This window comes from Aegilops tauschii, chromosome 2, assembly GCF_002575655.3.
Source record: "Aegilops tauschii subsp. strangulata cultivar AL8/78 chromosome 2, Aet v6.0, whole genome shotgun sequence".
NCBI lineage: Eukaryota > Viridiplantae > Streptophyta > Magnoliopsida > Poales > Poaceae > Aegilops > Aegilops tauschii.
Genome location: NC_053036.3, coordinates 2,695,502 through 2,716,963, shown reverse-complemented (window position 1 = coordinate 2,716,963; position 21,462 = coordinate 2,695,502). Strand labels below are relative to the sequence as shown.

The window sequence follows — 21,462 nt, the reverse complement described above, 5'->3', positions numbered from 1 at the left end:
GAATGCCCATAATGTGCCTTCGTGCATGCCATAGGCACGAACCACTTTTGTCCAACCCCTTGTGACGATCGCCCGCCCATCCTTCACCGCCTTCAGGAAGACTTCTAGAGCATTATCATGGTAGCATGAATTATATACTTTAACCTTAGTTGCCTCCACTCCGGTTATGTAGTTTGCAAGGTAATAATCAGTAAATAGCTTCGGAAACCACTAAAAAGAAAAAAAATCAGATACTGAGGTCTAATAGAGTAACTTGTTGTGGGCAGGGGAAAAAGCAACACATTACTTACCATCTTAAAGTTCACTATTGTCTTGGACAAAGTGTAAATAAAGAGCTTAATTCCAATCACCCGTTTCTTTCGCCTAACAATCTTTCTTAGTTTCCTCACTTGATGCTTGTTCATGAATATCTCATTGCCCCATACACAAAAGGGATCGAAGCGTGGATCAGTACTGCTCATATATGTATCTACAAGCAACCAGTAAATGTTAGAAGCTAAACTGAGATTATACAAATGATGTAAAATATAACTACCTATGTTCCTAAGCACAAGTATTTTTTTTGAGATTTCAATATGAACTACATACAGATGTATATAGAATTATAGATATAGTTTAGATTAGAATCTAGATTCACTTATTTTGCTCCTTATGTAGTCTATATTAGAATCTCTAAAAATACTTATATTTAGGAATAGATGGTGTACAAGACATGAGATGCAGCTAACCTCGACAGCAAACAACAGCATCGCCCATTGTAGCCCTGTGTAAGTACATGGAAAGCCAATGTTAACTACAACAGGGTTAACATCCACAAAAAATAGCAAATGTTAATAAAACGACAGCATATGTAGTGATATCTTCATTGCGAAAGAGTAGCACGGTAGCAAAGGGACGGATTAAAAAATGGATACAACTGTTAATTGCAACAGGCTTAACAACATCCTAATTCATGTTTTGAAAGTTTGTAGGCATTGAAATACAACCTTTAAAAATGGATACAACTGTTAATTGCAACAGGCTTAATTGCCATTGAAACCGGTAGTGATAAAAATGCAATTGGCAGAGTTAAACATCACAGGGCAGGTACTGCCAGAGCAGATAATGGGCTAGTTGTTTATAAAAAGGTAGGGAAAATAGCTAAAACGTGTTAGGCATGTTTACTACAACATGCTTAATACATTGACCGTACAAAACATAGCCATTAATTGCAAATGGTATTGGTAAGATTGAACTAGTGAGTACATACTTGGTAAGTCCTGAGAGGTGGTTGCTGGGGCACTTCATCTTGGCCAGAGCCCGCCCAAAGTCAGCAGTGGCGGAGGCGAGCTGTTGCTCCGGGTCGAAGCGTGGATCAGTGCCACTGATATGTGTACCTACAGGCAACTAGTAAATGGTAGAAGTTAAACTGCAATTGCACAAATGATGTGAAATACTGTAAGACATAGGATGCAGCTAACCTCGGCGGCAAACAACAACATCAGCCGTTATGACCCTGCGTAAGTACATGGACATGCATGTTAAGTACAACAGGGTTAGCATCCACCAAAAATAGCAAATGGGCAGCATCTCTAGTATATCTTCATTGCGGAGAGTAGCATGGTATGTAGCAAATGGACAGATTAAAAAATGGATACAACTGTTAGTTGCAACAGGCTTAACAGCCTCCTAAGTCATGTTTTGTAAGTTTGTAGCCATTGAAATACAACTGTTTAAAAATGGATTCAACTGTTAATTGCAACAAGCTTAATAGACATTGAAACCGATACTGATAAAAATGCAATTGGCATAGTTAAACATCACAAGGCAGGTGCTGCCAGAGCAGAGAATGACCCAGATGTCTATAAAAAGGTAGGGAAAGTAGCAAAAACATGTTAGCCATGTTTACTAGAACAAGCTTAATACATCGACCGTACAGAACATAGCCATTAATTGCAACTGGTATTGGTAAGATTGAACTGGTGAGTACATACTTGGTAAGTACTGAGAGGTAGTTGCTGGGGCACTTCATCTTGGCCAGAGCCCGCCCAAAGTCAGCGACGACGGAAGAGAGTTGTTCCTCCGGGTCGAAGCGTGGATCTATGGCACTGACATGTGTACCTACAGGCAACCAGTAAATGGTAGAAGTTAAACTCCAATTGCACAAATGATGTGAAATGCTGTAAGACATGGGATGCAGCTAACCTCGATGGCATACACAGGCATGTTAAGTACAACAGGGTTAGCATCCACTAAAAATAGCAAGTGGGCAGCATCTCCAGTGATATCCTGAGTCATGTATTGTAAGTTTGTTGCTGGTATTGGTGAAATTGAGCTGCACACGGTAATATTTGAGCATCACATAGTGTGCAGTACTGAAATAAGCAAGGCATGAACCTGCTTAATACTTCGACCGTACAAATCATAGCCATTGCAAGTGGTATTGGTAAGATTTAGCTACTCAGATCTTACCTGTTAAGTCCTGGGGGTTAGTCGCTGGGGCACTTCATCTGGGCCAGAGCCTACACCATGTCGTCGGCGGCGGCAGAGGTGAGGTGTTCCTCCGGGTCAACACGCACAGCGGCCATCGCGCCATGGACCGCCATCAGCTCCTGGTGGTGGGGATTTGGAGGCATGAGGATGTTTCGCAGGCGCCATTTAAGCAATCATGCCAGGGCCGTGATAGAGATCGGTGGGTTACCTGACTGGATTCGAGCAGAACGTAGATGTGGCTGAAGCTGTGGTTGCGGCGGCGGCGGTTTGAGATGCCGGTAGGGGGAGGCGCGAGGGGGGAGGATATTGAGGGTGGGGATGTGGTTTGGAGGAATAAATTCTGGAATCGCTCGCCTAATGAAAATTTCGCTGCGAAACTTGAAACTTGGGCGGGGGAACACACAACATAGACGAAGCGCGTAAAATACTCGTGTGCGAGAAAAAAGAAAGTTGGCAGATCCTGTCTCCAAAAAAATGTACACGTGTATTTGGTTTTTTCGGTCAATGGTACGCCTGGTTTATTAGGAAACATCGCACAGGTAACTGACTTATGGATCATTAACGCAAAAAACACAGACGGGTACGACATAGAAACCGTGTGTTTTGTGATCTTGTAATGATTAACACAAAAAAACGCACATGGACACACATGCTAATCAATGCTCAAAGCCCTCAAAGGATGCTCTTACCGACATTGTACGTTAATACTCCAAACTTAAAGTACTACTAGTAAAAAAAATTGCTCTAATACTACAAAATTAAACTACTTCTCACATGCTGCCATCGGGGCATGCTAGCCAGACGCCGGCTTTCTCCTTCCCGGCCTTGTAGGCGGTAGTCCATAGTGCTTCGATCTCCGCCAAGCTCTCCTCACCACGGCGTGCGACCTCTTTTTTCTTGCGGCGTCGGAACTCTCTTTTCTTGACTGCTTTCTGCCTTTTTCGCTCCTTCTGTGCGGCTTTGGCCGCCTCTAGATCCACCACCCATTCGGCCATGGCAGCCTCAAAGTCCGCCTATGTAACTGCCTAGCCGCCGGCGGCGATGAACTCGGCGCGGCGAGATGCCATCGATTCCTTACCATGTGTGCGGTCGCGGGCGGCGAGGAACGCAGCGCGGCGGGATGCCATCGCTTCCTTACCAGTTACTGTGCGTTGTGGTGCCATGGATGACGCCTGCAGAGAGCTCTGGGACAGAGGGGCCAGGCAGCCGTATAGTGCAGTGGTATTCAAGAGCTCAACGACAAACGACAACAGAAATTTGGCTTCCCTTACAATTTTGCTCGTTCATTATCGCACACGGTTCATCTCCGTCGCTTCCGGAAACAGTGTGCACTGATCCTATTGTGTGTTGCGTTATGATTGGCCGGAACCCCAGCCATGCGGATCGCGCGTGTGCACCATAGGATGCGCCGCGACCGAACGGCAATCCACGTCACTCACATCACACCCGTGCACCTGTAGCTGGATTGGATTTATATGCGCTAAATGCCTAAAAAACTCCAGGGCAAAGAACAAAGAAAAATTGGATTTCCCTCTCGAAAGCATGGAACTTCCTCGGTGATGGTTCGATTTATGAATGGCGTGCATGACAACATAAGCCAAACCTTCTCAAATATTTACCAGGGCATGGTGAGGTCATACCATGGCACACCATGCCAGGCGTCATGTTTTTCAAGCATTTGTTTCATATTTTCTATAGTTGAAAACCCAATAAACAAACGTTTGTGGTTGACTATTGCCACACATTTCATCGAAATATCTATCTCTTACTTGTAAAAGGCATGAAAATTTACTAAATGGCACGAGCATGGTTTTCCAGGCCGTTCTTCTGCACCTTTCATGCACCGATTGTTTGAACTTGAATTATGTGCATTAATGCCTAGGAAATGCACATAATCCCCTAAATATGGCAAATAAACTCGGAAAAGTGCCAAATTTGAAGACGGTGATTTGCAGGTTGTATGTTCATCGTGGAAAAAAAAACTCATGGACAAAAGTCAAAGGAAATTTCGACCCCCTTCAATCTTGGTGATTTCCCCCTCGAAACCATGAAACTTCCTCGGTGATGGTTCAATTTATGAAAGGCGTGCATGGCGACATTTTTACCAGGGCACGGTGAGGCCATACCATGGCACCACACCAGGCGTCATGTTTTCCAAGTATGTATTTCATTTTTGTATAGTTGTTAACCCAGTAAACGACGCATTTATGGTTGAGTATTGCCACACATTTTCTTGAAATATTTGCCCATTCCTTGTAAAACGCATGAGAATGTACTAAATAACACGAGCATGATTTTCCAGACCGTTCTTGTGCACCTTTTCATGCACTGATTGTTCGAATTCGAATTATGTTCATTAATGCCTCGAAAATGCACATAATCCCCTAAATATAGTAAACGAGGTCGAAAAAATGTCAAATTTGAACACGTTGCATTTGAGGCGGTATATTGATCGTTGGAAAAAAACTGAATGACACACTAGGACGGAAATTTGGATTCCCCTTCAATCTTGGTGACTTCCCTCTCGAAAGCATTGAACTTTCTCTGTAATGTTTTGATTTATGAAGGGCGTGCATGAAGACATAAATCAAACCTTCTCAGCTTTTAACGAGGGCACGGTGAGGCCATACCATGGCACCATGCCAGGCGTCATGTTTTTCAAGCACATATTTCATTGTTCTATTGTTGATAACCCAGTAAATGACGCGTTTGTGGTTGGCTATTTCAACGTATTCCATTAAAATCTCTGCCCATTCCTTGTAAAAGGCTTGAGAAATTACTAAATACCATGAGTATGTTTTTTTCAGACCGATCTTGTGCACCTTTTCAAGCACCAATTGTTTGTATTTGAATTATGTGTATTAATGCCTACAAAATGCACATAATCCCCTAAATATTGTAAATGAACCCGGAAAAGTGTCAAATTTTAACACGGTGACTAGCAGGGTTTATGTTCATCATAGGAAAAAAACTCATGGATGAAAGCCAAAGGAAATTGGGATTCCCATTCAATCACGATGATTTACTATCTCACAGGATTCATCTCCGTCGCCTCTGCGAACCGTGTGTGTTCACTCACACATGCAAAAGGAAAAAGAAAACCCTCGTGCACTTCGTCCCCACTCAGTCGCCGCGGACTCCTCCGTAACTCTGCACCCTAAGCTCGAAGGCTGTTGGCGGCGGGCGTAGGTCGCGCTCCAAAAGGCACGGGATTTCGCCCCTACCGCTTTCCGCCGCCTATCTGCACTGACATTCTAGACTCTGGTCGACTGGGGTTTTCTGCGGGATTGGGCCGAGGATTTTTCTCATGGAGAAGGTAATCAACTTAGCGAAATATTCACTCATCTCTTATCGCAGTCCGTCCGTCGCTGTTAATCAACCGGCGGAAATTGCCGTGGAATCATTTTGTTCTAGCTGATTCGTGGGTGTTCATTCATGTGTCCACAGTGCGAGCACAAATCGGGCAACTGTGGTCGTGGCCAGTCGGAAACGAAGTTCTATCTCACCATTCTGGATGACTTCAGGGAGCGCTCGGTATGTTCAATCTCAACCTACCACGGTCGACATGGACTAAATTTGTGAACATATACCATCTGTTGCTACATTATGTATATATTTGCATCAAATTTTGTTACATTATCTAGTTTTAGTTCTATATTTTTGTACTTGCTTTCATCTAAATATTGATCTGTTCTATCAGTTACTCCCATATTTGCATCTTACTCTGTTATTTCAATATATCTAATTTACGATCTTAATTTTCATTTCAAGCAGTACATCCCTTACTTTGCAAGAACAGGAGTAGAAGGAAATCTTAGGCTTTACTTTGTTGATGACTCCCAGGATGTCATATTGACAACGCAGCATGGATTTACAATGACGGTTAGCGTAAAACTTGATAAAGATGGCCACTCCTATTTTAATGCGGACCTTTGCAGAAAAATGTCTAAGTGTTATGAACTAAAAGCTAGCAATAAAATTCTAGTGCGTGCACCACAGCCTGGTCTAATTAACATGGATGTTTACTTCCCCAACGTCATCAGCAGATCAAAGTCTAATCGAGATTAGTGTCCTTTCAACTTTCTCCATGCTGTCATATTACTTAGCAAAATCGGGGTATTTGTTATGCCTAATTGATCACTATTTAAGCAACCATTGTGATATCGTATTCTGACTCCGTTCCTAGGCAGTAACAAATTCTATTTACTAATTTATGCGCACTATATATTCTTTTGCCATGTTCTAAATAAATAATATCTTTCCACCTTTTAAGCAGGATATGTTAGATGCATAGTGAACGATCTGTATGTTACTAAGCATACACATTTCACTTGAAGGACTTGAAGCATGTCATAAACTTTGTTGATAATCTGACAGAGATAGCACAACGTATGAACAGTAGATTTTGTATGGGATTAATTAGACCTATGGTGCACACACTGAACAAGACAAATTGTGTGCACAAAATGCTGGTAAAAGTCTTATTGTAATGTTGATACTCATAAACTATATATATCTTGAACGATATGTTACAATTGGTTTTTATTCTACATGTCAACAGAAATTGCCCCCTGTAGCAGTTCCTGGAACGATTTCCCGGCGTGGTCGAATTACACTTGTGCCTGCTAATAACGCCAAAGTGATTGCAAGGTATTGCATTTCCCGCAGAAATGGAACCATTCAAATTAACAAGTTCTCGCTTCTCGTGGCAACACATTCATATTGGAAAATTGGAGACACTGTTCTACTCATGCTCTACCAAGGCACACGAGGGCTCTTCCTTTTCATTGAGATGTCGAGTCGCCGTGATCAAGCTTCTTCCAGTGGATAGTTGTGGTTGTTGGCCCTCGGCCACTTAAAATGTGCTAGTTGTTACTATATATGTTAAGTATGTAGATATGGACCATATGATTGTTGGACCTTAGCCTCTTAAAATATGATAGTTGTTACTATGTTAAGTATGTAGATATGGACCATATGGTTGTCAAAACCGTGTTACGAAGATCCTCCTTTTGTCGAATAGTGTAACCATTATATATATGTTACTCAAATGCTGTTAGCCAAGTTCATATTACTTCTTGGAAAGTATTAGTATCGTACACAGTTCATTGAGTTTAAGCGTGTGCCCGATGTCCAGAAGGCATTTGCATATTAACTGTCCATATTGCAAATTCACACACATGTTAACATAAGGAGACGTATGTGTAACATACTAATCATCGCACACGAGTACTCGCAGACGCATCGTGTGCGATACTCCTAGCCACCGCAAGCAACTACTTTGCATTTTTCAAAGTTTTTTTACACACAGAATCGCACACGAAGTAACTGTATTGACCGTTTGTGTTGTAATTTCTCATCGCAAATAGGTCATCCGAGTCGGCTGTTTGCCAGGTATCACACACATCTTGTTTACACGTCTCATTTGTGTTCTTTTGGATGATCACAAACAGTTCATCCATGTGAACTGTATGCCGCATATCACACACATCTTGTTAAGTTGAACCATTTCTATTGTGTTCCCTAATCGAAAACAGTTCGTCCGAGTGAACCGTATGCCGTATATCGCACACACATTGGTATGGCTGACCGTTTCTGTTGTTCTACCTCATCGCACACACATTGATATGGCCGCCCGTTTCTGTTGTTCTGCCTCATTACAAACAGTTGGAATGTATTAACCGTATGCCCTGCATCGCACACGTAACTAAAATCTGAACCGTGTTTGATGGCTCCACCATCGCAAACGTTTTGCACCTTTTTGACGGTTTTTTACACCACCATTTGTGATTATTGCATCGCACACAGTTTCGGCAAAGGGTCTCTGATCGTAGTGTCGCGTTAGTAGTATCCTGCAGTAGTGGTAAGACAAGGCTTCATCGGAACATAATTTGGATTGCAATCTTTTATACCACATGTTTCAAGTACCTTCTTTGCATATGCCTCCTGGCATATTGTGACCCTATCCAGCTTTTGATGTACCTCGATCCCAAGGTAGTAACTCAAGAGCCCTAGATCAGTCATATTGAATAGCTCCTTCATTCATACCTTGAAGTTTGCAATCATCTCTTTCTCTACTCCAGTTATCAACAGATCGTCCACACAGATGCCCACTGGTAGATGATCCCGTTCTTCACCTCGCTTATACATTGCATGCTCTAGTGGGGCTTTCTCAAATCAAAGAGAAAGCAATGTACGGTCAAGCTTGATGTACCACGCCTAAGGAGCTTGTCGTAGCCCGTACAACTCCTTATGTAGCTTCAATACCTTGTGTTCTTCACCTTCTTAGATGTATCGTGGCGGTTGCTTCACATACAATTATTCTTCTAACTCCCTAGTAAAAAATGCGGAGTTCACATCCATGTGATGGAGCCTCCAAGATTCTTTAGCCGTGAGATCTATAAGTAGCCTAACCGAGTCCATCCTTACAACTGGAGTAAACACTTGGTCGAAATCCACACTTTGCTCTTGCACGTTTGCTTTAGCCACGAGCCTTGCTTTATGCTTCATCAAGTTCTCTTGACTTTGTACACCCACTTGAGCTCTATGACATTTTGGCCGTTGGGAAGATCCACGAGCTCCCATGTCTTGTTGTCTCGGATCGACCCAAACTCTTCATCCGTAGCACGGCGCCAACACTTCTCCATATTTGTGTCCTCAAAATTTTCTGGTTGCTCGATATGCAAACATTGTTGCCCTTTACTTTTCATCTTCACCTGATTTATCCAAAGCCCTTCTTCTAGAGAGAGGTCCAATATGGGTTGTTTTTGTGCTGTCGGAGAAGACATACTAGTTTCTGAACTTGTCAAAGTTCCATTTTGTGGCTTGCTATCACACGTCCACCTGACCATCTGCTAGGTCACCACACGTCCATGGTAATTTTTTGTGAACATCGGTACAGACGCAAGCACTCATACATACGCGCATACACTCACTCCTATGAACACACACACACGCACACCCTACCCCTATGAGCACCTCCGAGAGACTGAGACGGCATTGTCATCTTCAAATTTACAAAGTCACTGTAGGCGCCTCGTCGTCGACGGGAACGTCTCCTCCCACTGAAAGTTCTGGCCAGTGCATACTTATTTTTTAAAAGGACGATTACCCTTGGCCTCTGCATCTGGCCCTTACATACCTTCTAGACAATGCACTAGGCCTTCACGTTGTTGTGAGATAGCAGCAGCTGGACCGCACCCAGCTATTGTGTTTGCTCTCCTTTGTGCCATCCTGGTAGCCACAACCACGTAAGAGGACACTTCCATCCTCTCGGAACCAGGCACTCGCTCACCTGGTGCACACGCCCAAGTGCGCGTGGCTGGCGCATCTGTGCTGCCTGCTTGTGCTTTCGGCCAAGCACCACATCCTCCTGGATGCTCGGCACTCTTGCGCGAGGCCACCGCTGGACGTATCTGTTGTAGCATCCGACAGTTTTTGAATTGCCTCGCTATACTCAGACGGGACACTCGTGGGCCTCGCCGTGTCGTCTGTCGTGTACGTATCTTGCTTGGCTGATATATTGTGGTCTTCTGGCGCCACAACCTCGTCTTTTTCTAGCTTGATCACACTATCACGCATTGTGTCGTGATCTTCGGGTGTCATGTCTACGTTCGCTTCTAGTGTGACCACTCCGTCACGTCTTATATCATGGACTTCTCGCGCCACGTCAATGCCTACTTCTAGCGCGACCACAGTGTCACGCCTTGCGTCATGATCTTCTTGCGCCACGACTTCGCCTGGGTTTACTGGTGCGGAAGCACTCATCGGACCCATGTCCAGCTGACCATGGTCATCTGGATCGTCCTCGTCCACTAGCTCGCACATCAAGATCATATTCCCGTCATCTACTTCCTCAGGCATGAGCGCCCGTTGCTTCGCTGCTTCCTCGCAGTCAGCCTTGAAGTGATCGAGGAGGCCACATTTATGAAACTTCACTTTTATGATGTCATACTTCCTCCTCGGTGGTGCATGCGCATCCTCGTCATCCAAGTCGACGAATTTCTTTCTCGCCGAGCGCTGCTTCCCTTTTTCCTTCTTCTTGTTGCTGCTCGTGGATCCACCTTGCTTTTATTTCGACATGGCAATTCATTGCGCCTTTGTCAGCATCAGATGCTCACTCTCCTCCGAGTCGTTGGAGCTGAGACAAATTCTCTCGTCGCGGGCCTTGAACCTTCTGACGAGATCCTCGACCGTGAGATTCTTCAGGTCGAGACATTGCTCGATCGACGTGACGATCCGAATGTAGCACGCTGGCGCGGGGCGCAAAAATCATCGGATGATCGCAACTTCTTCTAAGGTTGAACCATAGCCGCGTATGCCGTTGACGAGGGTCTTGAGACGGGTGACAAACTGATCAACCGTCTCACTTTCATCCATCTTCAGGCACTCATAGCTTCTCATCGGGCACTGAAGGTCTACTTCCTTGACACGGTCATGACCCCGGTGTAGAATCTTGATGGTCTCCCATGCCTCCTTCGCCGACCTTCCCGACGAGGTGCTGCATCACATCTTTTGGCATGGCGTAGTAGATCGCCGTTAACGCCTGATGATCCTTCCGATACTTTGCCGACTAGTTTGAAGACAGGGTATCTTCCATAACATTTTGTTCATATGAAAGTTGATGTCGGCATGTTTGACGACGGGGTATCTTCCATAATATTTGGTTGTAGTCAAGTGTACGAACGATTGGTCTCTTGAGAACTTACTCATCATATTTTGTAACAACGATGACCTAAATGTCGACTTGGGTATTCCCTTAATGGTTGTAGCTAACTTGAGTGAAGAAAACTAGCCAATCTTCTATATATGTTGAATGAATGCATTGGCTATTATCTTGTGATGAATGGAAGAGTGCAATTGGAATCATCTATATATGTTGAATGAATGGATTGGCTGTTATCTTCTGATGAATGGAAGAGTGCAATTGTATTGCATACTGAACATGAATTGAATATTATGGTTTTAATTTCATGTTAATATATGGTGCATTTACATTTATGTTGAGATGTATAACCCTTGCACTAAGTGTGTCGGTAGAAGTGCTGCATGTCACAATATATGTTGGCATAACACACTGACAGATAAACTATCGACATAGAAATGGGCAATAATGCACTATCTGTCGGCACATGTAGTATCAATAGACAGTATGCGTAGCTATAGTATCACATAATCCGTCGGCATAGCACAGTGTCAGATGAACTGTCGGCATAGAGTTATCCGTCGTTGTAGAAATGCATGTCGGCGTAGATCTCACCAATGGTGGCATAATTTCTGTTAGCATAGATTTATCTGTCGGCAAAGAACTTTCTTGGCAGGATTATAGGCGACAGTTCCTTTCCATCGTCAGAGGTCTTTCCCGACACAAAATGTGTCGCCTTAGATGATGTATGCCGACAGATTGTCTGATGCCGCTTTGAGTGTCTGGTGTAGTGATCGCCGCTCCCTTCATGAAGGCGTTGATGTTGATGAATATCCTCATTCGTCGATCCAATCGCTTTGAGTTTTATTCTTCTCGCCTACGCATAGCTTTGGTGCTACGTGACTTTGCTATTTGCTAGCTTAATTTTTCATGTGTGTTTGCTCGTGTTAGTTATGTGTATCCTAACTATGCAGGGCCGGATGTATGCTCATTGTGTTCCCTATCCTCTAGATGCTTCATTTCGAGCCAACAAAATTCACTTTTTGTCAAGAGAAAAAAAATCACATCTATTCCCCGCAAGAAAAAAAATCGTATTCCCTAAACAAACAATCACATCGACCGTAAAACAATCTCCACGACTCAAATTGTCACATCTATCAGTTCAAAAAATCACATATATTCTTTCAGAAAAAACACATCATTAATATAAATAATCTCTGCCTCAAAAAATAAATATAAATAAAAACAATCTTCATGGCTCAAGTAGTCATATATATTCTCTCTCTAAAAAGAACAATCCGTCCGTGATCTGAACGCAGCATGGCCATTGATTTGGTGAACGCACCGCCGGGGGGGGGGGGGGGGGGGGGGATGGTTCTGCTTGGTTCTCCTAGGTCGCCACAAAAACAGTGCGTGAGCGCGAGGGTTATGGCACCGCTCACAGCCCAACCAATAGGCCCGAGTACTGGTTAGGGGAGGCTCCTAATTAACAAGTGGTTTACCAAATCACTAAATAGGCGATAGGGGATGGCACGCAGCTTGCCGCACTAGTAACAGGGAGCTCCTATACAGCGCTGCAGGCGCCCGTTAACGACCCGGCGCCTGCAGCGCTGCTAGCATGGGCCGGCCCACTAGCGTGCTGCCCCAGTTTTTTTTTTGTTATGAAAATAAAAATATGAAATAAAAAAAAATTACAGATTTAAAGAAAAAAGGTTCATCCTTTTAAAAAAAAGTTCATATCTTTAAAAAAGGTTCACCAATTTGAAAGTAAGTTCATTCAAATTGAAAAAAAGTTCATCCAATTTAGAAAAAGTTTATTAAATTTGAAAAAAGTTCATAGAAATTCAAAAAAAATTCATTGAACTTAAAAAAATGTTCATAAATAAAAAAGTTCATCCATTTTCAAAAAGATGTTCATCAAATTTCAAAAAAGTCCATCCACATTCAAGAAAGTTCATCAATCTGAAAAATAACTGTTGAAATTTTTAAAAAGTTCATAGATATTAAAAAAAGTTCACAGAATTTTCAAAAAAGAAAATGTCAACCGGCGCCTAGATGGGCCGGCCCATTTACGGACGCCACAGGCGCCGGTTAACGAAAATGTACGTCTACTGGCGCCTGTGGCGCCAAATAGGAAATGCCCTAATAACAGTATTCGGCCATGGTAGCGATGGGCTTACAGGGTGTTGCTTGTTGGGCTACGTGGGACTCTGATTGGGTTGGTGGATTTGGGAATGGTCGGACTAGCTAACCGGCTAGAATGTTCTAAAAAAAAGCTAACAGGCTAGAAAAAATATAATCAGCCTCAGCCTGTTCTATGGATTGTTTAGTTCATTAGTACTTTCTTCGTCCGGAATTACTCGTCGCAGAAATGTATGTATCAAGACGTATTTTAGTTCTACATACATCCATCTTTATTCATTTCTACGACAAGTAATCTGGGACAGAGGGAGTAGTATACAAGTATTTTGCCTACTTATTTATGTTCTCTATTGAATGAACAGTGCTATTAGTGCCGAGGAAGCATATAGATATATACATTGCGTATCATCACACACACACACGGAAAATAGATACTACCACCTAGTGGTAGTTACCACCACCCTTACTGCCGTCGGATGCCATCCATGTGTGGAAGCTGATTAACGGGTCACGGTTTTGAAAGTAGCTAGATTTTCTCAACCCGATTAAATATCCAGCCGCACCCTCTCGATTTATATGGCTAGGTTTATCATATATAACTACCTCGAGTCAAAGCAAATCAGGCCAGCCTTTAAAATATATCCGCCGGCTATATTTAGCATATGTACGTGCGACCTATGGATGCCAAGACCGGTGCTCATGCTTCAGATCAGGACTACACAATCAGAGAAAAAATGAGGCCCATCTGCAACTGATTTTTTGTCTTTCGTGATCCATATGCTTGGAAAATGTGAATAATTCATCTTTTATCTGTTAATTCCAGGTTGGGGACAAGATATATACACATGCACGGCCTTCATACGAGTTTTATCCCTGAAGTGAGACAGACGGCATCACGCGTACATACACCGGCCCTATCATCGACGACAACTGGCGTTGATATCCGTGGCCGGGCGCATTCTTGCTTTCCGGGACATCACTCGTCCGCTGTTGTTGCCGGGCTACCAAATGCTAATACTAATTCTTTTATATTTTGTTGGATACTTTTCAACAGTTCAAAGTACGCCGCCATCCGATCTGTGGCCGTGGCGACGCCGACGACATCCACCAACTATGTTGGCTCCGCACTTGCACCACGTAATGTTCAGTACTGCTCCGGCACTTCTGACATACCTGATGATGGCGAGAAGTGGAGTCACATGCTAGAGGGACGTGATTGCTCCAGCATGGCGGCGGCGGCTGCACCGACGTACGTCCGATCACAGATTAAGAGTTGCTAAACAAAGTTCAGGCATGATAAGATGGGCACATGACCGGAGGGAAACAAGAGAATAAATTGTACATGATCATTCGATGTCACGTAGAGGTCGATGGAATCATGGATGAACTACTTACATTATCTGTGTAGTACATCAATGTGTATATGTTGGCTCCGTATCGTTAATTTGTTGTAGCAAGAGATAATACTACATACTATATTTCTTGTAGCAAGAGATAATACTACATACTTTTTTTCGCGAGATAATACTACATACTACCTTTTAATTATTATACTCCATACTACTTTTCTTACATATTGTAACACCCTCAGTGTCATGCTACGGTAACCCACTGTGACTAAGCTAATCATTCTTTCAAACAGTGCTTAATCACCTTTGATTCAAATCTCATTTGAAATTCCACTTTGGAATCAAATTCAATTTGCAAGTGCAAAATGAAGTTGATCAAAACTTGTTGGAAAAATGTTCACCTTTTAGCAAATAATCCAAAACTATTTACTGTTAAGGAACACAACATCATCATCATTTCTAAATGGGCCTAATGCATTTTAACAGAGCAAAAACAGCCTTTAAAATGCCCTTTTCATTATTGAATAAATTCAAATGAAGTCCAAAAATGCCCAAACTTTCTGTGGCAGTGCTGGATAATGCAAAGTAATTATGTGACCAAGTTTAACATTTTTGCAAAATCATATGGAAGCTCAATATATTACTAAACCCCCTTTTATAAAAAAAAGGAAAATAGAAAAGGCCACTGTGCACAGGCCTAAGTGCACAGTGCCTAGAGCTCAGCCCACCACGGCCTCCTCCTTCTCCCCCGTTCTCTGTTCAAGCGACCGAGGCGCGCCCGCCGTCGCCGCCGAACCCACCTCGCCGACCACGCCGCTACAGGCCGTCGGGGTGGATAAGATCTCCACCGTGGCCTCCCCTCTCGTCATCTTCATCCATTCGCCCCCGCGTGCCTCTCCCTCTCTCGTTCCCCACCTCACCCGAAACGCTCGCCGCCATCGGCGCTCGATTCCGTAGCCACAATGCCTCCCGCACCTCGATCTGGAGCTCACCGTCTTCCTCGTCATCGTCTACGTCGCCTACGCCATCGGGACCGAGCCGAGCGCCTCTACTCCGACGGGAACGAGCTCATCTTCAACCTTCGGATCGCCGGCGTTCGTCGCCGATTCCGGCTACCTCGCGCCCTCCCCGAGCTCACTGCCACTCCCTACGGCTCCCTTGTGAGCTCCCGCTTCTCCTCCCCCTCTCCGTTAGCTCGCCCACATTTCGTAGCTTGTCGCCGGCGCCGGCGTAGCCACGGTGACCTTTGGGTCACGTGTGTGCCACCATCGCGCTCACCGCACCGCGTAGGCCTCGTCTAGCCGCTTGGTTTGCCCGCAAACACACCCAGCCTCGATCACGATGACGACCGAAGTCCGGCGTCTGCCTCGCCGCTCGCCGTCGATGTTCCCGACCGCCGCAGCCTCTGCCACCACCCCAGATCGCCTCGCCGTCGTCTTCTCGTTCGAACGAGTCCAGCTGCGTCCGATTTGAGCCACCGTAGCGCAAATCCGGCGGCCTCCCGTGCGCGCCGCCGTGCGCGTTGCTCCGGCCGCCGTGCTGACCTGGCGCCAACGTGGCCCTATGGGGGCCACCCCAGTGAGGCTGCCAGGGGGCCCCGGCGCCCCAGTTGACCACGTTGACTCTGGTCAACGCAGTTACTGTGCACTGACATGTGGGCCCCGTCTGTTAATTCGGCTAACTAAACGTTTTTATAAATAAAATTAACTTGTTAGACTAATTAGTCACTGACATGTGGGGCCCAACTGCTAATTAACCCCCCTGTTCAGTTAAAATAACCCACTGCTAGCCCTCTGTCTATGACATGGGGGACCCACTGGCCAGTTTGACCAGTCAGCGGGTCTGTTTGACCTGCTGATGTCATGTTGACACTCTGCTGGCGTCATAATTCTTTTTTCTGTTAACATTAATAATTCCAGAAAATACTTTAATCTTTAAAAATTCATAGAAAATAATCCGTAACTCGGATGGAAATGCTTTCTACATGAAAGTTGCTCAGAAAAATCCAACGAATCCGAATATGCGGTCCGTTCATCTGTCACATGCCCCTAGCATGCTGAACTTGGAACTTCCCCCTCTTTTCCTTTGTCCGGAATCCACCTAACGTCGGGAATTCATCCTCGGATGTTTATCCCCTTCGTCTGCAACGAGTAGTACTTCGTTAGGTCGACCCTAGTTCTGCTTATCGTCATGTCATGCTTAGCGTTGCATCTGTTTGCTTATATTTACTGTTTCTTCCCCCTATTCTCTCCGATAGACCCCGAGGCCAATGATGCCCTGGTGATCGACTACGTCGACGACGACCCCCTCCTTGCCAGAGCAATCAGGCAAGCCCCCCCTTTGATCATCCCGATATCGCCCATTCCATTCTCTCATGCTTGCATTAGATTTTGCTACTGTTATTGTTTGCTCCTATTCTGATGCATAGCCTGCTTCTGTAACCTGCTCATTGTTACCTACCTGCTTATCCTAAACTGCTTAGTATAGGTTGGTTAGTGATCCATCAGTGACCCCCACCTTGTCCTTGTTGCCCCTGCTCCATCATTGTAGACCCAATCAACGGGATCGAAGACCAGGCCCCGACACCGCACATCACTTTCCCCTTAGTTGCTCGACACTACTGGGTTACTATCGAGTGCCGAGGGTGAGACCTCTACAACACTTCTGATGTTAACCCTGTAGTGTAGCTATTCGGTCGTGGTCATCGAGGGTGATTCCGCCTTAACCACTTCCGATACGACTCTGTCGTGCAACCCCTCAAGTGTGAACCTCGAGGGTGGTCCCTCTTACGTTCACCTTGATGATTACATCGAGTGGAATTCACCGGGGGTGATTCCTTGGGTTTTTCCCTTGATGTTTGGACACACGGTTACTATGGTTACTATGACTTTACACTGAACCATGTTACTAAAGACGGGTCGACCCTGAGGGGTACCCGCGCGAGCATAATTGCGAGTGATGTGGAGTCGGGTTGACCTGGAAAGTGTCCGCGAGATAATTACGAGGCGTGGCCGGGCATTCCTAGCCCTTGCCGCAAGTCCTTGAGACGGGGCGACGGGGTCACATCTTTCGTGAGTCTCTGCTTGTTACCGTGCGTTCCTAATCCACAACGATTTGGATATTTGATCCGAGGGGCCTCTGGCCTGATAGCACTAACCATCACGTGGGCATAGTATGGGCGTTCTGCGTCGTATGCATCAGCCGAAGCTTAATAGACGTCATGCGACTGAGCGGCGCGCGCCAGGTTGGACTGGTAAGCTCCCGCCTTTTTTAAGGAGGTAGCTAGGTCTGCTCACCGGCCGCCCACGCAACGTGCAGGAGTTCCCGGGGCGATGGCCCATGAACCCTGGGGGCATAGGTTTAGTCCGGCGTGCTTGACCTCTCTATTAAGCCTAGGTCGGGTTGCGGCGTATTGTTTGGCCGAGGCCGGGCATGACCCAGGAAAGTGTGTCCGGCCGGAGTTAATCGAGCGTGGTGGGTAAGTTGGTGCACCCCTGCAGGGAAGAAAACATCTATCGATAGCCTGTCCTACGGTAACGGACACTTGGAGTTGTATCCCGATCGATACAACTAGAACTGGATACTTGAGATGAGACATGGATTGTGATGATAACTGGATAGTATGGCTCTGGGATTGCTTTCTCGCAGGGAGTCGAGAAAGGATCTCTGGCCGAGGTTGATAACACTACCACTACTTTGCTTTATGCTACTCTACTCCCTCCTGTTGCTGCAAGATGGTGGTTTCCAGAAGATGCTAGTCTTCGATAGGGCTAGCTTTTCCCCCTCTTATTTTGGCACTTCTGCAGCCCAGTCCACATATACAGCCTTCCTTTAATAATGTTGCATATGTAGTGTAGATCCTTGCTTGCGAGTACTTTGGATGAGTACTCATGGTTGCTTTGCTCCCCCTTTTCCCCCTCCTTCTTTTCGGTTGATGCAACCAGATGTCGGAGCCCAGGAGCCAGATGCCACCGTCGATGCCTACTACTACGTGGAAACCGCCGACGACCAGGAGTAGTTAGGAGGCAAACTTGTCTAACTTATGTCTGTACTCAGATATTGTTGCTTCCGCTGACTCTTGTGTTTTTGAGCTTATGTATTCGAGCCCTCGAGGCCCCTGGCTTGTAACATAATGCTTGTATTATTTTAATTTGTGTCTAGAGTTGTGTTGTGATATCTTCCCGTGAGTCCTTGATCTTGATCGTACACATTTACGTATATGATTAGTGTACGATTGAACCAAGGGCGTCACAAGTTGGTATCAGAGCCAGATTTCTGTAGGTAGCCCCCCTTCCAACTCCTTGGCCGAAGTTGAGTTTAGTCAATGAAAAACTTTTACTAACTTGGTTGTGTGGCTTACGGGCCCACGTCGCCATTGGGTGGTATTAGGATCTTTTATTCCTCGTCTATACTCTGGGACTCTGATCTTTCGTCTATTCCGGTTAAACATTTTACTAAGTCTGACATTAGGATCTCGTACCCACTTTCTCCCGGAGAGCCCCTTCAGTCCAGATGATCGCTTGCTGCTTCAGAAGATTTCGAAGATACTCTCCGATGTTTCCCAAAACCCTTGTGCCCTTCGCTGTTGCAATTCCATATCACCGATAAACCCCTCTGGATAACTACATACACCTGTCGTTCATATTGTCATCCCAAGTTGATCTTGTTATTACAAGATGCCTTGTAATACTTTCAGGTATTTCGAGAATCCACTGTGCCTGCTATGTAGCAGCTCCTTTTCCGCATGAATACATGTACGAATAATTCCTCACAAATATCGAGGATTCGTTCATCCCCAATTGTTTAGGTATTTCACAAAAATCTTCGAAATACCATTCGATCTTCCGAAAATCCTCAGCAGCCTATTGTTGTTGAAATTCTTGTTTGCTTGCATTATGGTTAATTCCATATTTCTAGTAATCTTCGTTGACATCCTCTGTCACTATCGTTCCGAGTCCCTTGATCCAATATGTCGCGAATGCTCGTAATCCTTAATCAGATCCTAGCATTCATCCTTCCGGCTCAGACGTCACTCCAAACATGAGCTTGTTCTTGTCAATCAAACCTTGATTGATTGTCGATCTGTATCGATTCAACTCAATTATCTTTTGATCAGAGCCTCTGCTTCAGATCTTCTGATTTGAAAATCGTAAATTTCTTTGTATTCAAGCTTTGAAGTTATCTAGTTATATCTATAACCCGATGCCTTTGCATTCTTTCTTGTTCTGGGTCAGTGTCGATACTCACATCAGATCTTTTATGGACCGCCATATCCTTGGTTGGATTATTATCCGACAATGTCCTCCATATTCAAAACTTTGTGCGCTTTTCCCCTGACACATAATGCCTATGGTAAACATTATCCTCTCTTTTTGTGAACCATGCTCTACTTTCGAGCTGGTGTTAAGTAGTATTGAAGTTCGTGGTATATGTTCCTAAGATGCCCCGATGGGTTGAACCTATGCCTTTTCTAATCTGTGTGAACCCAGAAACTTCTACAGGTCATACTCTACTGGTGTTATGCCAGATAAAATTTCAACACTACAACTTCGTCGAAAGTGAGAAGTGAATGAAAGGTTTTGCATTGGAGAAGTGGGAGTCGACCTTGAACCTTTGTGTTCATGCCCATGGACCTGATGTGGAACTTATCATGGAAGTTTCTTGTGATAATAATAATCCCCTTATTATAAGTTCATCTGGTATCTATGTTTGGTCCTTTGCAACCGTGGTTCTGACCATGATTGTTCCCCTTTAATTCCATATCTCGGGCAAGTTAAAGCACTTGTCTGCTGCAGATCAATGCATCTCCGCAACCTCTAATTTGATCTTCCTTCGAGTATTACCCTCTGGTATCTCGAGGATATCATGTCATTGCACTACATCTTATGAACTTTTGATGAAGTACTACCTTACCCTGTCTTTGTCACTTCATGGGATCTGGGTTGTTTGTCAACCGAGAACACCGTAAGTGAATCGATTCCACACTCCGACTCAAGAACTCTAAGTAATTTTCATTGCTTACGAGTTTAATAATCCTTGAAGTCATTCCTAGCCTGATCGGCTATATCATTTCGTGCCAAATTTTAACTGTGCTACCTGGTTCTTCTTCCCGGAGCACAATTTTCGACGATGAGCTAAGCTTACGTCGATCTTCCTCATTTTATCATTTCACCTCGAACAACAAGCTTGAATTTGAGCTTGTGTCGTATCCGTGGTTCCAATAGCCTTTCGCTTCATCCTTCCTATTGCTTGATGGCATCGCTCCTCGATGGCATCTTCATAGAGCCTCTCGACAAATGTGTCGTGATCAGCATCAACATTTTGACTTCTGTTGAGATGACAATTGAATTCATGGCTAGAAATACCACCCTGCCCCTCGATGATTTGAGATATCATCAATGACATCTTGATTTTTCTGCCAACATAGACCTGGTTGTGCTTGGCTATTCCTTATGTTCTGAGATAATCTTGGAATTGTTTCTCGGTATCTCTTGAGATCTTTGAACCCAATCTTTACTTGACACCATATCGTTGCTGCATCGAGCCATGACTGTGGTCTTCCGAATATCAACAAGGACATCGGAAGCATAATACAAAATGTTTCTCGTTTAATTACCCTCACACCGTTGTATGGGTAAACCTCATAAATTCCTTGCCCCTTTGTCTAAATGGTTTAATACTTGGAGCCCTATCATGCTCTGCCTTTCCTTGGGAAAGTTATACTCTAATACTTGGGTATAAACACCTTTCCTTTCCATAGGTGTGATTATCGTAATAATCACATTTTCCCTTTCCATTGTTTGTTTCACCTTTCTTGTAATCTAACTTGTCTGAGCAGAGATAAATCCCTGCTTA

General features: G+C 44.5%; 1 pseudogene; it reads right to left on the bottom strand.

The window, feature by feature from the left end:
• The window catches only part of LOC109736044 (noroxomaritidine synthase 2-like), a 76,329-nt pseudogene that overhangs the window by 50,973 nt on the left and 3,894 nt on the right, over window positions 1–21,462 (bottom strand).